General features: G+C 43.5%; 1 protein-coding gene across 1 annotated transcript in view; it reads right to left on the bottom strand.

Moving 5' to 3' along the window:
• BMPR1A (bone morphogenetic protein receptor type 1A) overlaps positions 1 to 5,267 on the bottom strand; it is a 137,880-nt gene extending 132,613 nt beyond the window's left edge. Inside the window, exon 1 of the mRNA XM_023240628.2 lies at positions 5,140 to 5,267. The gene's annotated coding sequence lies outside the window, so the exon portion shown is untranslated. The remainder of the gene's footprint in view (positions 1 to 5,139) is intronic.
• Positions 5,268 to 23,081: the final 17,814 nt, after the last annotated feature.

Below are 23,081 nucleotides of genomic sequence, written 5' to 3'. Positions count from 1 at the left end.
ATGGTAGCTTTGGTTAACGTAGAAAAACCATATTCAATTCTATGGCACATATATTTTTCATATTTCAGTATCTCTGAAATTAGACCTTACAATCAATGGCTTCTTAAAATTAACTAGAAGCATATTTTCTTTATGAACGGCTCAAAAAAGTATGGTGTACCTTGTAAGATCTAACTCCATACAACTCAGCATTTAATCTTGTAAGCATTAAAGAGTTGGACTGACCTGGTCATTTGGACCTAAGATATTTAAAAAGCATTTTAAAAGCATAAACACTAATAAAAGGTGGAAGAGGGAAGAAGGAAAGACTTTCTGGTTTAAACTTTAGCCTAAGAGGAAACCCATTTTCCTTTCTCTCCATGGCTCTCTGCTCCCAAAATCCAAAAATGAAAAGGTCTTTCTCCTCCAATTATCCATTTTATATGCAACAAAGTCAGTTACACACCCAGTCTGCAGTTTAGTAGCTGAACCAGTATTTGTATACAAATCGCTATAAAAGACCAAATGACTCACGGAACTGCATACTTAACACGTGCATATCACTGTATATAAATGACACTTCGATAAAGTTGATTTTTTTTTTTAGAGATTTTATTTTTGAATAATCTCTACATCCAACATGAGGCTTGACCTCACAAGCCCTAGATCAAGAGCCACATGCTCCACTGACTGAGCGCCCCAATAAAAGTTGAATTTTTTTAAAGACAAATCAATAGGGGTGCCTGGGTGGCTCAGTCAGTTAAGCATCTGACTCTCGATTTGGGCTCAGGTCATGATCTCATGGTCTGTGGGTTCGAACCCTGCATGGAGCCCCACGTGGTGAGTGCGGGGCCTGCTTGCAAATCATATTCATTCTTTCTCTCTCTCTCTCTCTCTCTCTCTCTCTCTCTCTCTCTCTCGGTCTGCCCCTCCCCGCTCATAATAAATAAATAAATTTTTAAAAAGAAAAAGACAAACCAGTAAGTGCAGGAAGAAAATATTAGATAAAAATTTTGCCTTTAAAAAATCCCTTCCTTCAGGAGCATCTGGGTGGCTCAGTCAGTTAAGTGTCCTACTTGCACTCAGGTCATGATCTTGCAGTCCATGGGTTCGAGCCCCGTGTCAGGCTCTGTGCTGACAGCTCACAGCCTGGAGCCTGTTTTGGATTCTGTGTCTCCCCGCCCTTCCCCTGCTTGCGCTCGCTCTCTCTCTCTCTCTCTCTCTCTCTCTCTCTCTCTAAAATAAACAAACACTAAAAAAAAATTTTTTTTTAATTAAAAAAAAATATCCCTTCCTTCAGAAGGGATTCCACTCAGAAGAAAATGGGAAAGATTTCAGAAAAGGGACAAAGCGCATGTGCAGGAAACAAAAATAATGGGAGATGAGAATGAGGGAAATCTGGGTAAATCCTCATGAAACGACTTCATTTCACAGAAGACACTGGAAACTTGTGAGTAGAGAAGTGACACAAACTGGGCTTCAAGATTAACTTCAGCAGAACTGCATAAGATAACCCATATAACAGTGGAAGTTAAGAAGAGCACAGCATTAGCCCAAGTGGGATGAGAACCTGATTCAGTAGGCAAGGAAAAAAAAAAGGAAAAAGGAAAATTATCAACTATACTAATATATACACAATCTGTAACACTGCATACAAATATATATTCAATCAAAGAAATTTAGGGGCCCCTGTGTGGCTCAGTCAGTTAAGCATCCGACTTGGCTCAGGTCTTGATCTCGTGGTTCATGAGTTCAAGCACCGCATCAGGCTCTGTGCTGACAGCTCAGAGCCCGGAGCCTGCTTCAGAGTCTGTGTGTCCCTCTCTCTCTGCCCCCTCCCCTACTGGTTCTCTGTCTCTCTAAAATGAATAAACATTAAAAATTTTTTTTTCTTTTAAGAAAAAGAATTGTGTTAAAACCAAATAACAGTAGATTTGAAAACTCAACAAATAAATTTCTGGAGAAAATATTAAACACTAAAGTTCACACAAGAAATAGAAAACCTAAACAGACCAACAGTTATTAAATAAACTGAAATGATATTCAGAGTCCTCTACAGAAAAGAAAGAAAGAAAGAAAGAAAGAAAGAAAGAAAGAAAGAAAGAAAGAAAGAAAGAAAGAAAGAAAGAAAGAAAGAAGAAAAAAGAAAAGAAAATCTAAGCCTGAATGGTGTTATAGGTGAGGTCTGTAGAACTCGCAAGAAAGATCCTTCCAGTCTAAACCACTCCTGAAAAGAGGAAAAGGAAAGGTGCTCAATTCATTTTATGAGTCTATTATAACCTTCATACCACCATGTATCAAGAGCTGTACCTAAGTCAGCAGGAATAAAGAGGGACAATACCATGAAAAGCAGAAGCAGTAGACGCTGGCTACAGACACGATGTGACAGAATGGGGAAAGGTCTGGATTTGGTATGACATCAACAGAAATAAGGAACACCAGGGAAACAAGTTTGGTAAGGAAGGAGTTTAGTTTCAACTAGAACAACCAGGTAGAGGTATGCATAAAGCAACTGGGAAAAAACAAGGATTCACGTGCAGAGGAGAAATAAAGAATAGAGGTCTGAGAAGTATTCAGACAGAAGTGTCTGAACAATAATAATGCCAAGGGACTAGTGACATACAGAAAAATGAACTGACCAGTAAAACCTGGAGAACACATATTAAGCAAGAAGAAAAGAAAGGGGCAAAGAGGAACAAAGTCAGTATGTCACCGAAGCTCTCTGTCCATCTAGTTAATTCTCACTCATCCTTCAGAATCATCTTGAGTTACAAAGTGACATTTTTAAGGCCTTCCCCTATTCTCCCAGCACCAGGTCAGGTCTTCTAACACTGGGCACTTTAACTGTAATCACAATACGGTTATAGAATTCATTCTTCAATCTATGTTTCCTCCAACAAACTTGATGCTCCATGAAGGCAAGGGCATTGTCTGTTGTAGCATCCCATAGCCTTGCAGTGGAAGTATTCGTTGAATACAATGGATAAATGAACAAAAGCCAAGGAAAGGAAAGGCATTTCAAGAATGAGAAGTTGATGTAAGTATCACAGAAAGCTCAAGGAGTTGATTTAGAACACATTAATAAATGTGCCACTTAGCTTACAGGTGAACCTTGTGAGGGTGAAATCCGGGTAACAAGGAGTTAAGAACTGAATGCCCGGCCAGGAAGTAAATGCAGGAAAAATAAACTACTCTTGACAATCTCCAGAGATGGGATTAGGAAGGTATGAATTTTAATTTTACTTCAATTTTGCTCTATTTTACCATTTTTTAATGAACGTGTATTACTTTTACAAGGAAACGTTTTTTAATTTTTTGGTTGTTTTTTTTTTGTTGTTTTTTTGTTTTTGTTTTTTAGCGTTAATATGATTTGAAAAGGAAAAGCAGCAACATGACATCTTGAGGGAGTAGCACGCCCAAGGGAAGGTTTTTGTAAACTGAAAAAAAACCTTTAGCACATCTGTACTTCTAACATCTCTAAGACAAAAGGGAGTAACTCCTATTCCATTAAGCAGGAGAGAGGAGAAAAATGAAACAAGGTGTTAAACTGGTAGGAAGGACAAAAAATGTTCCACTGAAATGGAAGGAAAGAAAGCACATGATAGAAGTAACTCAGTACATTCCGGCAGGAGCTCCCTCCCACTGAATGCCTCAAGCTTTTCAGTAAAGGGTGTGAAGAAGTGAAGCAAGCAGAAAAAAGTTTGAAATGAGTTCCACGAATAATATGAATCGGATGGGGAACCCAACAACCGTGAGTGGAATACTGGTTCTCTGAAAAGTGTCTTCTAAATTTCAATCACCCTTTGTAAATTCAACCCCTTTCTAGCTCAGAACTGCCAGTATTTTAACTTTAAGTTTAAATATTTAAATAATTTTGGCCCACACACTTTTCAAGAATTGAAAACAGTGATAAGCATTAAAGTTACATCGTAATTCACAGTTTTAATTCAGACGTGAACTCCTAAGTAAATACAATAAAGGAGTTGTTTTCAACTCAAGCAACAAACAGCGATCATTTCAAGTATGAGTAATTGAAAATGCTCCTAACCATAAACCTGTTTGCAGAAAGAGGTTTTGCTGTTTTCAAACTCCTAGTCCATCTCACTTTTGACAGTTTCTGATTAGCAGAGAAAATTCAGAGTTCAAATCCCAGCACACTTAGACAAGTTACTTAACCTCTTTGCGTCTCGGTTTCCTCGCCTAAAAAATGAACACCATAACCAGGGTTATCACAAGGATTAAATGACGTCACACAGGTAAATGTGCCAAGTTCGCACTGTGTACTCAAAAGAGTTTGCTAACCGTTTGAAAGACAAAAACTGCAGCGCTCTGACCAAATTAAAACATCCGAGAGCATGAAAGAGTATACAAGTCACAAAACGCCAGACTCTAACACATAGCACATTATTTTTCTTTCCTGACTCAAGCTATTTTCTTTTCTTGCCAAATCTTTCCACTAGGAGTCTGGAAAGAAGGGGGGGGGGGGGGGGGGAAGGTTACATTCACTCCGGCAGAAAGTTTTCAGAAACTGAAGCGCAGAATCACAACAGACATGGCAGCGGAGGCCGCGCAGGACAACAGGTGAACCTCCGAGAAACCTGGCACCTTCCCGCGGACAAGTTTTCAGGGAGGGCTTGCAACTCCCCCCGACTCTACCACCCCACGAAACAGACATTTTTTTTCTCCTTCGCAGCAGCGTAGAGAGACATAACGCGAACAGCAACCTCGCAGCTCCTGGGAGAGAGAGGTGAGCGCCTTTCCCATTTAAGGATTCAAGAAGCGTCCTTGGAGGCGGCTTTCGCCCACATCGCCTCCCCAAACTCGGCCTGAAACCCAGGGGGTGGGGAACAAAAGAGGGGCCGGGCGGCGGGGCCGCAGCGGGGAGCTGCAAGGAGCCGACGTCGGGAGTCCGGGGGGCCGGGGTCTCCGGCGGGGTCGGGCCCGGGGTGGGGGCGCCGGACGGCGGGGCCCAACGGGCCGCGGCCTGACAGAGCCGAGGCGGCGGGGACCCCGCGAGGCGGCCGGACCGGGCCGCCCCCAGCTCAGGCCTCCCGCGCGCGCCCCGCTCCCCCCGAAACTTCTCCCGGAGCCCGCGCCGGCCTCCCCGCAGCCGCCGGCCTCTCCCGGCGCACACACGCACTCTCGGACGAGCCAACTCACCCGGACCCCGGGGAACTCATCGTCCAGCCCTCGGCGCGGAGCGGGGTGGGCGCGGCGAGCCGCCGGGGCGCGGCGGGGGCCCGACTCGGCCTCCGCCCTCGGCGTGCAGCGGCCCCGGCCCGGTCGCCCCTCGAGCGGCCGTGCGATCCTCGTCTCGCGCGGACGGACGCGCCGGAGCCCGAGCCTTCCTGCCCTTTCTCCCCGCCCTCCTCCCTCCTCCTTCGCCGAGAGCCAGCAGGCGGATTCCAATCTCGGCAGCCGCCGCCGCCGCCGCCACTGCCGCCGCCGCCGACACTCGTAGGGGTGGGGGGGCGGCGCGGGCGCGGGGACCTGGGGGAGGGGCGGGCCTCCGCGGGACTCGGCGCCGCGCGCGCGCACTGGGAAGACGCCCGCCCCGCCCCGGACACGAAAGGAGCCGAGCGCGCGGCGGAAGCGCCCGAAGGGTCCCCGAGGTCCGGCGCCCCGCTGCCGGGGAAGAGGGCCCGCAGCCGGCAAGGGGGCGCCGGGCTGCGGTGGGGGGACTTCTCCTCCGCGCGGCCCCACCGGCCCCTCCCCACCAGGCAGCCCTACCGCCGCCGTGGCAGGGCCGGCTGGTCTCCGGGAGCCGCGACCCACCGACGCCGCGTGCGGGATGCACATGACGGAGCGCGGTGGAGGAGCGCGGACACCGCGGACGCGGTCTGGGCCCTCCCGCGTCCCTTCGCGTGGACCCCCTCTGCGATACGCTCTAATGCTCCACGTGGGCGCCAGCACTCACACGCCACGGCGGGGAATTGCCGGGTCGTGGTAGTGGTCGTGGCGACAAAGAAAGGGAAATGTAGCCACACCGCTTCCATTATCCACCCACCGCTCCCCGGCTTCTTGGTCTGGGCTCTCTGCCAGGGTGCCGAGGCCTAGGTAGGCAGGCGCAGGTGGGCGGGCTCCGAGGGAGCGGCTGGGGGAAGAGGCCTCTCCGCGTGGACCCCCGCAGCTCCGAGCCCCGGCTGTCCCGGGCCCTGTGACCTACGAGCCGGTGAGCTCCTAAAGCAGAAGAGGAGCGGCGGCGTTACCCCGGGCCAGCTGAAGTCCGCGGACTATAAATATTGCTCGCTCCTCTACTTTGGCTCACTCTTAGGACCTTGCGTGCCCTCCGGAGTCCCGTTCCCTCCTTTTGGAAAATGCAAATAATTGTCACTACTCCTTTTCTTCTATTTCCCTTCATTTGGGGAAAATGCTGGTAAACGTATTCAGTGTCCTGCATGTGAAGAAAGAACATAGGCTCCCTTTTAACAACCAAATGTGACCTTAATCATTTTGGTAAGTGTTGCAACAGTGTGTATGGTGTTAAGTCTCTACAAAAGATAACTTTTTTTTTATTAACTTGTTTTATTTTTTATTTTTTTAAATTTACATCCAAATTAGCATATAGTGCAGCAATGACTTCAGGAGGAGATTCCTTAGTTCCCCTTACCCATTTAGCCCATCCGCCCCTCCCACAACCCCTCCCATAACCCTCAGTTTGTTCTGCATATTTATGAATCTCTAAAAGATAACTCTTTTTAAGGTCCTTTCATAAAATCACTTTTTCAACTAGGTAAAAAGAAAGAGGGAAGAAAAAGAATGTGCCAGGCACTGGCATTTGTTGTTATACACATTCTCCCTAAAGAGATGTTTGGATTCCAGAGTATTCCCTAATAATCTTGTTTAAATGTCTAAATTCTTTTACATCCTTGTTTAAAGAGGTTTTTTTCTCTCCTCCTTTTGCAAACCACTATTGATGCCTTATATATCTTCTGTGATTCCAAATTATTTTTCAATTCTGGTTATTCTCAAGTTTTTTAATGAACTCTTGAGCTGTCTCAGATTTGAGTCATGGGTGGTTGTATCTTGCTTTACAGGGGGAATGTATGGTATATGAATTTCCCGGCATCAACTATGAGTTTCCTTTCATCAACTAAAACTTGCCACTTTTTCAAGTTTTCTACATACTACACGGCTTTAATTTTAGGGGCAAGGGTCGACCTTTTGCTTAAGGAGATTAAGATTCATTGACCAAAGAAATCAATGATGTATGCTGAGTAATGTGTCATGGCAGATAAAATCATGACAGGTGTGTTAATATACCCTCTGAAGCCTAGTCCAATTTTTAGGCATATGAATCAGACCATAAAATAGACAAGAATCTCAGTTTAAAACTTTAGTACATCAAGGTCCTGAAATGTACAACTTGGCATTACCTGGGTTTTGTTATATGCCACTGTAGAAATGGTAGCAAAATAGAGGCAATGACATTTTAAGTCATGATATCTTTGCATCTCTACGAAAGGATCTCCTTTTCAAGTCTTTGGGACTTTACTTGACATCCTTTTGCTCTCCTTAGATAAAGCCCGCCTAGTGCCCAAGCTTAAATCCTTAGCCTTTTCATAGCAGGCAACCTACCTACCTACAACAGAGCAGGGCATGGTGTTCTCTTCGGTTCCTGGCATGTGTATGCATGCCAGCCTGTTTCTCCAGTTTGCCCACTAAATGAACAGAGCAGCCAGGAAGCCCAAGGAAACATCTGGACACGTATTGTCTGGCCCCCAAACTCAGACAATAAATACCTCAAAGTCCAAATTTAACATTCTCTATAATGTGATGGTTTTCCTTTAAGTAGATTAATAGAATGGGCTGGAAGTGAGCTTTTTTTTTTTTCTCTCTGTACAGTTAGAGGTGTAGGCCCCCAAGAGTGGTAGTTGTGTACTCAAATCACATAGCCTTAGTTTGGAAGGTTCTCAGATCCTCAAAGACCTTCCCTGATCATCTGACTTAAATTAGCACCCAACCTAGCCAATTTTGTTTTCTTTATACCACTTTTTACTAATTTAAATTACCTTGTTTGTTCAGTTACTGGTTTATAGTCTGAGTTTCTCTGCGTCACTAGAATGTAAACTCCATGAGAGCACAGACTTTGTCCGTCTTGTTTTCAGCTCTTTCCTTGCTGCTTAGCTCCTGCCACACAAGTGCTCATATCTGTTGAACGAATGAGCGAGATAAGGGTAGAATTTCCTCTAGGCATTTCTGAACCTTGGCATCAAGACCTAGTTTTAGAGGGTGGCATGGACTATGTTGAAAAGGATACGAGCGGGTCAGGAAAACTGGGTTATACCATCTTTAGAGAAGGCAGTTGTTCTAGATAGATCCAAGTTAATCCATTCACAGTCATTTTCCTGTTGTAAAGATTTTGTGAGGCAAAGGCAGCATTAAGGCTTGTGGATAGGGAGATAAGTTAGAGCTCAGTAAGGAGGGACTAGTGAAGGAACTCCCTTGGCAGGCTTTAGTTTAGTTTAAGACTCAGTGTTAAACAGACAGAAACATTGTAAAGAGTAGAGGAAACAGCTGTATTTTTCAGCATGGACACTAATACATTATCCTCTTGGTTAATAATACCCTGTCATGGGGGCGCCTGGGTGGCTCAGGTGGTTAAGCATCTGACTCTTGATTTTGGTTTAGGTCATGATCTCACAGTTTGTGAGTCCGAGCCCCACATCGGGCTCTGCGCTGACCGTGTGGAGCCTGCTTGGGATTCTCTCATATATATAAAATTCCCTCTCTTTGCCCCTCCCCCACTTGTGCGCATGCATGCTGTCTCAAAATAAATAAATAAACTTTAAGAAAAGTAAATAAAAATAATACCCTGTCATGGTTTAGAAGAAACAAGCCGAAACAGAAATTGTGTTTAAGAAAAAGAGCTATCTAGGGGCGCCTGGGTGGCTTAGTCGGTTAAGCGTCTGACTTCAGCCTGGGTTGTGGTCCCGCGTTTCGTGGGTTTGGGCCCCGCGTCGGGCTCTGTGCGCACAGCTCGGAGCCTGGAGCCTGCTTCAGATTCTGTGTGTGTGTGTCTCTCTCTGTGCCCCTCCCCTGCTTGCACTCTGTCTCTCTGTCTCCCAAAAATAAATAAATATTAAAAAAAAAAAAAAGAGCTGTCTATAAATCAGTGCACAAAATAAAGTTTAAAAATCCAAATTTGTTCTTTTCTTTGTAATGGATTTTTCTTTCCTTCTACTTTTGCTTCTCAGTCTCTCCTTTTTCCATTTCCATTTCTTTTTGCATCATATCACTTGTTTACTGTGATTAAAAGATCATTTACAGAGCCACTTGCTGCAAAGTAGCCACCACTTAGTGCTATGGCCCATGGTCACTATAGTCTTCCTCTCCCTGCTATCAACACACCCCTTACCACAGAACCTAATCCTTCCCTGGCCCTGTGGCAGGAAGAATTCTCAGAGCTCCGGTCCCAAGCCAGAACCCAGCCTCCCGCTGCCTTTGCTACTCACTTGGGAAGCCCCAACCTTGGCCCCTGTCTAAGGACTGACTCACAGTCCTTTTCTTGTGCTTGAAGCCCTGGCCTGTTAACCTGTGTGGAACTTGATTTTCTCTGCCTGTTTTCTGGACTCTGCTCTCTAGAGTCTCTGCCCCAGCCCTGCAACAGATAGTTACCCCTGGTGCACTAATAGTTACCCCTAGTGGCAACACTTACTTGACCTCCAGCTCTTTGTTCTAGATTCTCTGCCCATATTCTGTCCCTCTGTGAGTCCTCCTTTTCCCATTACCTCAGGTTGGACATCCTGATGCCTGCTGCTGTCCTGGACTACCACCTGTTGTTTGCTCATGGCTCTGGCTATTAGGTGCTGCCTGGAGGGCTGGGGTTCCTCCCACCGAACACCTGGAGCTGGGGCCTCCCCACCCCAGCCCATGGTAAATCTTGTCCTTCTCCATCTGATAGCAATCCACCACCCTGCCTTTCCCTTTCCTGAGAGCAGTGGGTTTGTGACTTATTATACTTTGATTATCTGTTAACCGGATAAAAACAGAAAACAACTGTATATTTTTATGCATATATGTGTGTATATTTTCTTTCATCTGGTTAACGATTAATCAAAGTATAACAGGGGTGTGTGTGTGTGTGTGTGTGTGTGTGTGTGTATGTACATATAAATATATATAAACCCATACCTGATTCTACTTAACTACTCCTAAACACTGATTCCCCTCAAGAATTCCTTTGGCACCAGTAGTCCAGAAATTCCGCATCTAGAGCGAAGTATGATTACCTTGTGCATGACTAGTCAAAGGAAGACAAGGTGTCGTGATAAAAATTCAGGTTGAGATAACTGGGGAAAAAAACAATCCTGGATCAGGAATGCTGAGTCATTAACAGCCATATTGTACCTACTGTCCATGGTCTACACGGTAATCCAGATGTATTTCTAGGTGTGGTGTGGTGCCACCAATGTGACCAGGCATACTAGTTTATCCGATACCACATATGTTGGAGGTACCTTTCCTTGTACTCGACACAAAGTTCTAGAGGATAGAAACTATCTTATTTTCACTCCATTATATCCCTGGTACCTAGCATACTGCCAGGCACCCCTGAGGGTGGTCAGTAAATACTTATTGAATGAGTGACTGTATGTACTAGGCAGTATAGTGGACTCCTGTCCTCTAAAAGCTTAAAATCTTGTAAGAAAATAAGACATGCAGATAATTCCTTCATTTGATATTTGTTTCCGAGTCATGATTTTTTGCCCTTAAGATAGTTGACATTTCATTTCACTCATTTATTTTTATCAACAAAGGCAGGGTTGTATCATCGACTTTAAATTCTGACCACTGGTTTTCAACAAATAATGCTTGAGTTCTAGAGTTCTATATGCTCTTTAAAACAACGTCCTTTTTTCATGGGGAAGCATAATCACATATATTCAACTAGGAACCAATACCTGTCAGTGTTTTCTAAAAATGTAGATTATTTTAATTTTGTTATTTTTTAAATGTTTATTTACTTTTGAGAGAGAGAGAGACAAAGCATGAGCAGGGGAGGGGCGGAGAGAGAGAGGGAAGCACAGACTTCGAAGTAGGCTCCAGTCTCTGAGCTGTCTGCACAGAACCTGACACAGGACTTGAACTCACAAACCATGAGATCATGACCTGAGCCGAAGTCGTATGCTTAACCGACTCAGCCACCTAGGCAAAAATCTAGATTCTTTTACATTTAGTAACACATTTTAACACACGTCTTCCTCACTGTCTACCTGAATTGGACTAGCTATCCTTCTAATTGGTCATTCCCTCTTTAACTGATCTTGCTCAGTTTTTCCAGATTTCTCTTAATGGAACGCCACTGTGTTCAAAATCTGGGAGCCACTGATGATTGGCAACGTTCTGTTCAACTGGTCTAAGTCCTGCAAAATGGGCCACATTCATTCTTTTGATGCCATTCTCCCTCCCTCAATGCCCAAATACCACCTCTTACAGGAAGTAGTCTCTGCTCCATCCTAAATTCCTTAGGCTTTTCTCTCTATATCATTGACTTCTTCGCATAGTTTCACAGTTCCTATGTCTTTCTCCTGAGTAAGATTTCATACCTTTATTCACTTACATGTGAATAGGGGCTTCCGAGCTTCCCAGCCTAGGGAAGGACAGTTTAGGGAGTATCAAAATACACAAGGATCAAAATAGCAGCCCCAAACTGGGGCCTACCATTGTAATTATCAAAACCTTTGCCTCTGCTAGCCATTTGTTTTCAAGGTCCACCTGGAGTGGGGGGGAGGGGGGTGTCACAAACTCCTCAATGCATCTGCTGTCCCGCTTTGTCCCTCAAAGTCAAAGAGGGCATTCCTCCCTCCTTTCTGCCCTCCCCTGCCTGGATTCTTACCACAGTTGGCTGTAGTCACTGCACTGAGCATCATGGTGGTTACACCGCAGGATCATAGGGGCACCTTTTGTGTCCTGCTCTGTGTGAAAGGTGCTCCCTGGAGGTGTGAAGTGTAATACCTGCCCCCGGTCCTCCTGAACACCAGATAAGTACCAGTCCAATTGCAGGCAGGGAGCCTTGTCACTGGCTTGAAGAACCAGCATTTTTATTGTTCAGCATTATATAGCTATATATATAACATTATTATATTATACTTCATGTATAACAATCTATACTTTCAGGGCATTTGGGGGAAATGAAAGTGGCAGGATGCATATTTGTCAGAATTAAGTCAATTAGAATCCCATGTAAGATGTGGGGGTGCCTGAGTGACCCAGTCGGTTGGGTGTCAGACTTCGGCTCAGGTCATGATCTCCCTGTTCATGGATTTGAGCCCCGCACCGGGCTCTGTGCTGACAGCTTGGAGCCTGGAGGCTGCTTCAGATTCTATGCCTCTGTCTGCCCCTTCCCCACTCTCCCCCCGCCTCAAAAATAAACATTAAAAAAATTTTTTTTAATCCTCTGTAAGATGTGTAATTAAAAATTTTATTTGATTGGGGCGCCTGGGTGGCGCAGTCGGTTAAGCGTCCAACTTCAGCCAGGTCACGATCTCGCGGGGTCCGTGAGTTCGAGCCCCGCATCGGGCTCTGGGCTGATGGCTCGGAGCCTGGAGCCTGTTTCCAATTCTGTGACTCCCTCTCTCTCTGACCCTCCCCCGTTCATGCTCTGTCTCTCTCTCTCCCAAAAATAAATAAACGTTGAAAAAAAAAAATTAAAAAAAAAATTTTATTTGATCAAGGTGGATGTTTTCATGACAAATGTTGTTCCACTGTTATATTTACAATAATACACCACTCTAGTCCAATTTTAACCATATATACACCGTATTTCATCAAAACTAACATGGTATTAATTATAGGAAGCATCATTATTTCATGCACAACTAGGGAAGGAAAACACTACCAATTAAACTGTGACACATTATCGATTGTAAGACATCTTCATTTCAAAGATGATAAAATGTCCACAACTGTGCATCTAAGAATTGATGAAATACAGTGTGTTTTAATGCATCTTAAAGGAAAAACAACACCATACAGGCCCAATGGATTGAAATGTTGAGTTTCTAAAAAAAAAAAAAAAAGAAAATGTTGAGTTTCTAGGTTTTTGACATATAATCTTATTTGTTTGTTATGCACAATCCTCGGATAGCCACCCTATGAATGTTAACCACGAAAGCAGAAACAGTACAGTTCAACTGCATATAAACATGTTAAACAAACAAAAGTGAATGACTTAGGATGCAGTCACTAAGTTTAGAAGAAACACTAGCATCGAGTCACGTGCATGGATTATTTGCAAATAAAAAATCAGCTTTTTCACAGTTGCTGGTACTGAAATCATATGATGACCAGAAGAATTGAAACGTGAGTGTTCCCCAGGTTTTCGTCTTTGGAAAACTCAAACTAAACAATCAGAAAAATCTCACCAGCGCAGTAAGAATGACTTTACATCTATCCCGGAAGCTGAACAATAGAGCTTGTTGCTTATGGGGCCATCAGGAAAAGCCAGCTGTGGATTTCTTTCTAGTACAATTAATTGCTTCCGCTGTATATAAAATTGAAAGAATTGGGTGCTTTAGTGCGGAAAAAGGATATCCTGCTACACTGCTTCTATTTCCTCACAAAGGCTATTAGTGAGCCTTTTGCCATTAATTCACATGCATTGGATTATCCTGTGATGAAAGACTGAAAGGCTTTTCATTTTTATAGTCTCTTATCTCCTATTTATTTGGCACCTCTCTGGAGATACCTGCTCTTCTCCCAAGACTGGTTAATTGCTAGGATGTCAGAATGTAGCTAATGACTGACTTCCTTTTCGGAGACTAATTGTGAGCCTGTCTCCATATTTTTTCTTGGAGCCGCCTTTCTCATTGCTGAGAAATATTCTGAGCTACGTCATTATTTGAAATGACAGATGCAGCATTTTAATGCTAACTCTCAATCCCTGGCCCTCGTACTCTTTGAGACCAGCAAGTAACCCATTTATAAATCTGTGTAGACCTGCACTGTCCAAGACAATAGTCATTTGCCATCCATGACTATGTAAATTTTTAATTAGTTAAAATAAATAGAATTAAAATTCAGCTTCTCAGTCTAGGCCCACTAGTGCTCAGTAGTCACATGAGGTTACTGGTGACTGTCTTGGAAGAGCGCAGATATAGAACATTTCCATCTGCACAGAAAGTTCTGTAGGGCAGGGTTGGTATAGACTGTGACCTGCTCAGTTCAGGTCTTGTGAACAGTATCTGAGCCCATCTGCTGAACTGCTTCTGTTCCTCTGTTTCTGTTTTCACCATTCAGAACAAATGGCAGAGGGGTGCGTGGGTGGCTCAGTCGGTTAAGTATCCAACTCTAGGTTTCAGCTCAGGTCATGATCTCGTGGCTTCATGGGTTCCAGCCCCACATCGGGCTACATGCTAACAGCACAGAGCCTGCTTGGGATTCTCTCTCTCCCTCTCACCTTCGCCCCCACTCATACTGTGTCTGTCTCTCTCAAAATAAATAAATAAACTTAAAAAAAAGGTAGACTACTTTCAGGGATCATTTTTATGGGTTGCAACTAGAGAAATTTTTGTGAACGTCTAAAGACCCAGAAATAGAAGGTTGCTGTTCAACAGCTATAAAATTAGTTATAGTAAGAAGTGTTCATACCAGAGTAAACTAGTTTTTTTAAATAGTAGAAAATAAAAATAAAATAGTAGAAAATAGGCCAAAATACTAATAGTGGTTGTCTCCATGCAGTAGGATTATGATTACTTTTTTCTTCCTCCTATTTATTTGTGTTTTTTGGAATTTATTAAGTATATATTGCTTTCTTAATTAAAAAATTACATTTAAGATCCTTAAACCCATTCATTTCTTTTATCACCAATTTCAAACTAGGGTGGCGTTATCCAGTCCCCGTGTCTAACAGAAAAAGTAGTCCTTTTAAGCAACTGTTTCTTTAAAGATGACTCTCAGCCAGCAGCTTTTAGTTGAGAGATCTGTATTCCCTCTGATCCTAGCATGAAAAGCGTCCAAGAACCTGCATTTGGGGTGCTCTAGAGCCCTGCTAAATGGAATCACAGAACATCACTCTGGAAGAAATGGCTCGTGATTACTAGCAATCCCCTCCCCCAAGCGTTTGTCAAGCACTTTGCATTTCTAGACTGTAGAGCAGTCTTAGGATCAAGGCCTCACAGGTTAAGGAGACTCGTGGAGCTGAAAAGGGCTCTGATTTTACCACTGAGAAGAGAACCATAAAAAGAAGTCCTCGTTTCCTAAAAGTTCAGGCATGATCATACAGGTTTAATTAGGAACAGCAAGCTGTTTACAGCAAATTATAAACTGTATAAAGCAGACCTCAGTGGACACGCCCAAAGGATGTCCCATGAACCCTTACTTCTCCAAGTCCAGATTCAGCAGATCTGGCTTGGTGAGGTAGGGTGCTGCCATGTCAGCCAGAGGAGTCTCCCAGAAATCCCTTTCCAGAACTTTCCATGACCAAAGGAGATGGCCGAATAGCTCACGGAAAAAGTCTGTTTTTCTTTCCTTTTATCCTTAAAACTTGAAGCCAGTCTGCTATTTGCTTGATTGCTATTGCACCCCCCACCCCAGTAGAGAGACACTTCAGAAACAGGCTAAGCAATACGATATGGTGGGGAGAACATCAACTTTGCAGTCAGAATTCTGGCTGAACTTCCTAATTTTTGACCTTGTGTGAGTTTGTCAACCTCTCTAAATCCCAGTCTCTTCATCTATAAAATAAGGATAAATAATACCAGTCTAATGAGACAGATGTGAAAATTAACTGAGAATATGTGGAAAACGGTTGGCATAGAGTCAACACTCAATTAATTGTCGTTACCTTTCCTTTTCCTTCTAGAAAGTGATTGGTCCATCCGTGTTTATGTTGAAGGGGAAAGAAAACAAACTGTAAAAGTCTTAATGAGCCTTACTTCAAATACAGCCCAGTGCAGTTCAGTAATTAGCATGTTAAGTTCTGCTTCAGCTTGGGCTGGTCTCCAGTTCTTCGTTCCGGCCTTAGCTCAGGAATTTCCTTCTCTAGAAAGCCTTCGCTGCCCACTCCCAGGCTGAATTAGTGTCCCTCCTGATTAGTCTCATGGCACCTCAAGCTTATTTCTGTCCTATCATTTACCTTGCATTCTGCTTCTCAAACCAGAGTACCCAGCATTGGGCATGGAATTCGTGAGGTTATACAGCATCTTTTCCACGGCATCAGTTTTATCATTAGATAAATAATGACTTTAGATAATAAATGACTTAAAGCAAAGGGCATGCTTTTTTTTTTTTTTAGCTAAAATATTAAGTTATAAAAGAAATTTCACAATTGCAGAGGGCTCCCTAGAGTGTTGTTTTTTGTGTTTATGGTCCTTTGCTTTTAGATCTGCCTTGCAGAAAAGTTGGAGAAACACTTATTGCCATATGACAGTGAAATGACATGGTAACTTGTCAGTTTCTTCCACCAGACTGGAGCTCTGTGAGGGCAGGGGTTGTGCCTCATTCACCTCTGAAATCACAATACGTAGGTACTTAGCATGAGGCCAGGCTCCAAGTAGAGGCTTCATGAATGTGGACCTGAACTCAACTCTCTTCTCCAAGTACTTTGAGGAGAATAGAGCATTTCCACTCAAGACAGGAACTTTGAAAGTGTATAACTGATGGGACTTCACACTGAGTGCCTACTGGAAAGAGTACAATTCTATCTGTCCTTTTTGGGAAAGGTATATCTGACCTTTGGCTTCCCAACCTGCCAGGGTTGGGAAAATTCAATGAGAATTTTTCATTAAGTGCCAGGCATTGTGCTTGACACACAGAAGGCACATGAAGGGACATCTGGGTGGCTCAGTTGGTTGAGCGTCCAACTCTTGATTTCAGCTCAGGTCATGATCGCAGGGTCGTGGGATGGAGCCCCATGTTGGGCTCTGTGCTGAGTGTGGAGCCTGCTCAAAATTCTCTGTCTCTTCCCTCTGCCCCTCTCCCTCATTCACTCTCTCTCTCTCTGTCTCTCAAAAACAAATAAATAAAAGAAGGTGCATGACTTAACTTTCCTCTAAAGTCATATTCTGATTATTAATCTACAAGCTAAGAAATGATTCTTACCTTTGTAATAATTGTAAGCAACTCCAAAAGGTCCTGATATCCATGACTCAGGCTGAGCCAGCAGCTGGGGCTTCTTCTGCAACACTTTGGTTCTTCCTCCTAAACCTCTAACCTAATATTACCATACTATCCCACAGCTTATTTACTGTCTCAGTTACCTTCACATGAAACCTGGGCTTGTAAGATGGGAATAATTTAAGAAGAAGGTGGAGAGACACAGCCACCTGTTAGGAGGTCTAGGCTGCAGAGTCAGGGTCCATTTCAACCCTTGCCTCCCTCACTAATCTGGTTTACTCTCACAACTTTGGGGCATAGCCTGGTCTTGGTTCTGGAGACAGCCCTGGACAAATGTTGCCAATTCCTAACAGAGCCTGCGCTAGGGAATCAGGCTCCCCAAATGGCTGTGTCCTTCATTCTATTGGCCTGAATCCAGGGCAGTTTCATCAGGAAACTAACAAAGCTTAAGCTTCAGGGTCCCTCACTTTCACAGGCCCCTGTGAAAGCTAAGAGTCACTGGAATGTTCTAAATTGAGAGAGGGAAGTCAGATTGCAATCCAGGAGCATTCCTTTGTAACTTTTCTGATACTTACCTAAAGAGATTTCAGAAGAAAGAGACCTAGAGATCCACGATTCCAATCATTTCTTCTGATTCTTTTTCCCTGTTTTAAATGACTGCTTGAGGGCCACCTGGGTGGCTCAGTCAATTGAGCCTTCGACTTCAGCTCAGGTCATGACCTCAGTGCATGTGTTCCAGCCCCGCATCGACGTCTGTGCTGACAACTTAGAGCCTGGAGCCTGCTTTGAGTTCTGTGTCTCCCTCTCTCTTTCTGCTCCTCCCCTGCTCACACTCTGTCTCTATCTCTCAAAAATAAATAAACTTAAAAAAATTTTTAAATAAATAAATGACTGCTTGGTTTTATAATTAATTTGGTGTTTGAAATTTTATTGTATTCTTTTCCTTAAAGATGGCCCCACAAAACCTGGATACCAGGCTAGATCAGGTTCTTACCCAATCTTTGCCTACTTTTTCTTCAGTGCTTCCCTGCCCTACTGTTCACCAAAACATCACAAGTACGGAAGGAGACTCTGCAGGGGTCTCTGTAGTGATGACTACATGGAGGACGGAATCACCCTCACTATTTGCTTTCTATCTTGAACCGCAGGCACACATTGGATGCCTTACACCAATTCTACAAATGCTAGGACCCTCTCACGTTAGAAGTGCTTCCTTAGAAGTAAAAGATAAGACCTCTATGAGCTGGCTTCTCCCCCGAATCTGAAAACAATTTTGAAATAGTCTCTTTATGCTTACTTTTTTTCTTTAATATTTATTTATTTTTTGAGAAAGAGAGAGAGAGAGAGGGAGCAAGCTGGGGAGGAGTAGAGAGAGAGGAAGAGAGAGATTCCAAGCAGGCTCCATGCTGTCAGCCCAGTGCTTGATGCAGGGCTTGATCTCACAAACTTTGAGATCATGACCTGAGCTGAAATCAAGAGTCGGACGCTTAACCAACTGAGCCACCCCTCTATATGCCTACTTTTATGCATCAATGAGACTTTGAGTTAGGTTTAGATAAAGGGATAGCTGATTTGCAAATGGAAATGCAGCCTGAAGAATTTACTTAATGAAATGCCCTGGCTTTTTTTTCTTTACCATATATTTATTTTTGAGACGGAGACAGAGCACGAGCAGGGGAAGGGCAGAGAAAGAGAGAGGGAGACACAGAATCTGAAGCAGACTACAGACTCCGAGCTGTCAGTACAGAGCCCAACACAGGGCTGGAACTCACGAACCATGAGATCATGACCTGTGCCTAAGTCAGATGCTTAACTGGCTGAGCCATCCAGGCTCCCCAAATGCTCTGATTTTTCAATAGGATATGTTTGTGAGAAAAGGAACTCAGTTCCCAGCTAACCAATGACAACGTTGGCATCCTTTTGTCATTTAAGTTCTAAGGAATCTCTCCAGTTTACTGTCTAGCTATAGATGGGGAAAAATAACAATCCAGTGCATGCACTGCTGTGGAAAAGCATTCAGAGTTTTCAGTTTGGCTAAAAACGTGCTCCAAAGAGTCATTGCTTATAGCCACTGCTTGTGTAAACAGGTGAGAAAGGTATACATAAATGGTCAGTTATTGAGTAATGGGAAAATGCAAGAGTGTTGTGGAAACACCAAGGAGGGAATGCTGGCCCACAGAGAGGCCAGGATGAGAAGGTAAATCCATGACAGGTTAAGAAGCTAGAAAAATCAGCAGGGCTGGGCGTAGGGTCTTGTATGCAGATTAGTTTGGGCTCTATTGAGGGATAATGGGAAGCCATTTATGAGTGTTAAACAGGACCATTCCGTGGCCAAATTTATTTTTGAAGAGATCTCTCTACCTGTGGTGTGAGGGATGGGTTAGTGGTAGATGGGGGACAAAATGGAGACAAGGTCAGGAAGCTGGAAGAGAGACGTTTGGAGGTAGGAAGGGTCCTGAGGATGGAGAGGAGGGAATAGATCCAAGACAGATCAGAAAATAATTTGGAAGTCTGTGGTAATTATTGGTTGTCAGAAGAAGAAGTTGCAAGAGAAGACAGACACAGGGTGACTCCCAGATTTCTAGTTTCGATGACTGGCTGATACCTGCCACTCGCTGAAAGAAAGAATAGAAGAAGCAGGTTGGATGATAGGGTGGTAAATTCAGCCAGTGGCAGGTCCAGAATTCCTACATAGAAGAGGTGCAGGGCAGCAGGGCTATGGGATTGGTCTCGAATCTATGTTTACAAAAATAAGCACTCTGGGGACACTTGGGTGGCTCCGTTGGTTAAGCCTCCAACTCTTGACTTCAGCTCAGGTCATGAGCTCTCTCCGTCTCTCTCTCTGCCCCTCCGCCACTCTGTCTCTCACACACTCTCTCTCTTAAAATAAATAAATAAAATTAAATAAAACAAAACAAAAATCTGAATATGTCAACCGGAGGATCAGAGGAGAGCAGTACACGGAAGATGTAGATGTCTAATGGTTCAGAAAAGTAGTTGATCACCTTGACAAATTTAATGGCAGTATTTACTCCACACGCTCATAAATAGATTCACTTGAGATCACTATTATTCAGATAACACTTAATATGTACTTTATAGAGGTTTATTTTATTTTTTAAAGTTTATTTATTTCTTAAAATAGCTTCTATACCCATTTTGGGGCTCAGACTCACAACCATGAGATCAAGAGCCACAGGCTCTTCCGACTGAGCTAGCCAGGCATCCCTATAGAGGTTTAAATAGGATCAAACACTGAGGGGTGCCTGGGTGGCTCAGTTGGTTAAGTGTCTGACTTCACCTCAAATCATGATTTCATCATGGTTTGTGGGTTCGAGCCCCACATCGGGCTCTGTGCTGACAGCTCAGAGCCTGGAGCCTGCTTTAGATTCTGTGTCTCCCCCTCTCTCTGCCCCTTCCTCTCTCTCTCTCTCTCTCTCTCTCTCTCTCTCTCAAAAATAAACATTAAAAAAATTTTTTAATGATCAGTGAAATTCATACTTAAAACATAAATTGTTTTTAAAAGAAAGCAAATCTCAGAACAGTATGTGTAATATGATTCCAGTTAAGTAAAACATAATGTGTGTGTGCAATTTCTGTGGGCGTGTATACAAGCATGGGTCTGTTCCCCAGATTGCAGAAAACAATGTCGTGCCATATCTACACGGGACTGTCTTCCAGACTTCACACAACTGCATAGAACCAATTTTGCCATATTCATCCAGGACCGCTTGACGAACAGCTTTGAATTTTTTTTTCAAGTGAAAAGTATTATAGGAAAAGTAAAATGTAGTCTTCTATCAAAAGTGACGTTCCTGGAATCAAATATTTATTTTATCTCCTTTCACCTGGCAGGCATTTGAAGGCGTTATCTGGCGTGTCTTAATGAGGCCTACAAGGTCGTCGGTGCTCCTCAACCCCTTTCCTACTACTCTTTCTTGTGCTCTCGAGCCCTGTGCCTCATGTGCCAAGATTGGTCCCTTAGGGCCTCCACGTTTATTTTCCCCTCTGTCCGGAACACTCTACCTCATACTTTGGTATGGTTGATTCCTTCTCATCATTCAGACCTCAACCCAAATGTTTCCTCCTCAGTAAGGTCTTCTCTGACGACCCAACCCAAAGTAGCTTACTCCACCCCCGACACAACGCGCCATTTTATTCCGCCATAGGACTCACTGTCTCAAATTATAGTGATTATGTATTACTTGCTTATTGCCTATCTCTTCCCTTAAAGTGTAAGCTCTGTGAGAGCAGGGACCTTGTCTGAATTGTCATCCCCTGTCCCTACAACAGAGCCTAGCCACTCTCTGAATGTTGTGGAATGAAATGATACACTGATGGAATATCATTCAGCACTAAAAAGGAAAGAGCTGTCAAGCCATGAGAAGACATGGAGGGAACTTAAATGCATGTTGCTAAGTGAAAGAAGCCAATCTGAAAAGGCTACCTGCCATATGATTCCAACTATATGACATTCTAGAAAAGACAAAACTATGGAAACAGTGAAAAGATCAGTGGTTGTCAAGGGGCCAAGGGGGAAGGAGGGATGAATAGGTGGAGTACTGAGGATTCTTACTGCAACTCTGTATGATATTGGAATGTCCTAATACATTTGTTCAAACCCATAGAATGTGAATGTATCAAACCCACTAAGAGTGAACCTTGATGTAAACTGTAGACTCTTGGTGATAATGATACATCAGTATAGGTTCGGCGATTGTAATAAATGTACCACTCTGCCGGAGGACGTTGGTATGGGGAAGGCTATATATGAGCTGGAGCAAGGAATATATGGGAAATTGGTGTCCCTTCTGCTTAATTTTTCTGTGAACCTAAAACTTGAGAAAAGGAACATATTTAAAAAAAAAAAAAGTACGTGGCCCAAGTTGTTGAAATGGTTTAAGTGTGTGAGTAGAACATTGAGAAACATTACTTGACATCAGGATTGGCCTGGGAAAGCTTGAATCAGGAAAGCCTAAGCCAAAACGTTAGGCAGTGTTTCCCAAATTGGAGTTCCATATTCTGTGTTTAAATAAAATTAAGCGGGTTTCTTTATTGAGAGACTGAGTACTTTCGCAGCTCACATGTGTACTGTGACTCTCTAGGGTGAATAGCTTATGTAGTTACTTCCTAAGATTTGATCCAGAACCCATTCTTCATGCCATGTCTTTATCACGAATGAGCCTAAGTCCAGATGAATGCCAGTGGTTACCCTGCAGAGCAGCTTTAAATAGTCAAATATTTCCCCTCAGAACTAATCCAACATAATTTAGTTATCTTATTTTGCTGATTTCAAACCACTAGAATCCAACTTCCATGACAATAGTGGTTTTTGTCTGTTTTATTCTCTATCGTGTTCTCAATGTCCATAGCAGTGCCTGGCATATAGCAGCAGGTGCTCAATAAATATTTGTGGAAAGAATGAATGAATGAGCAAATGAATAAAAACAATTCTTGTTCTGCCCAGAAAGTCCCCTGTGTAAAGGGCAGAAATTTTAGTACAAGGTAATTATACATTCTGATCCATGTGGTTTATATTTCTGGGCTATTTGTGTAATATTTATTCTTGCTGCTGTTTTCCCGAAGCATTTCTTCCTGAACGGACACATTGAAGGAGTTAAGAAAATGAAGGAAGAGTGAGGGCCTTGGGTTCTGACCCCACTCTACTGGTGATGATGGTAACTAACATTTGTGTTGGAATTCTTCCAAAAGTTATTGCATTTGGCTCTCAAAACACCTGGGAGGCACGTGTCATTACCTTCATTTTCAGGTGGACAGGGAGGCTGAGAGACACTCTCCCGATGCCACTCTGGAGGTATTAGATCAGCCTTGATCTAAGCCTTGGTCTCACTTTGTCAAAGTCCATGTTCATTCCATGGCCCTGGGCTGTCTCTCCAGCTGACCGTGTGCTGGGAAACCATTGCCCCTTTCTTGGTTCCCACATCTGAAAAATGCCCACGGGATTTCTTAGGTTCCTTCCAACTTTACATTCTATGACTCTGTGAGCCTTTTTTTTTTTTTCCCCTCCATCTAAATTGCTAAAC

This window comes from Felis catus, chromosome D2 (assembly GCF_018350175.1).
Source record: "Felis catus isolate Fca126 chromosome D2, F.catus_Fca126_mat1.0, whole genome shotgun sequence".
Lineage (NCBI taxonomy): Eukaryota > Metazoa > Chordata > Mammalia > Carnivora > Felidae > Felis > Felis catus.
Note: the sequence above shows the minus strand (reverse complement) of the source record. Positions and strands in the feature narration are given on the sequence as shown.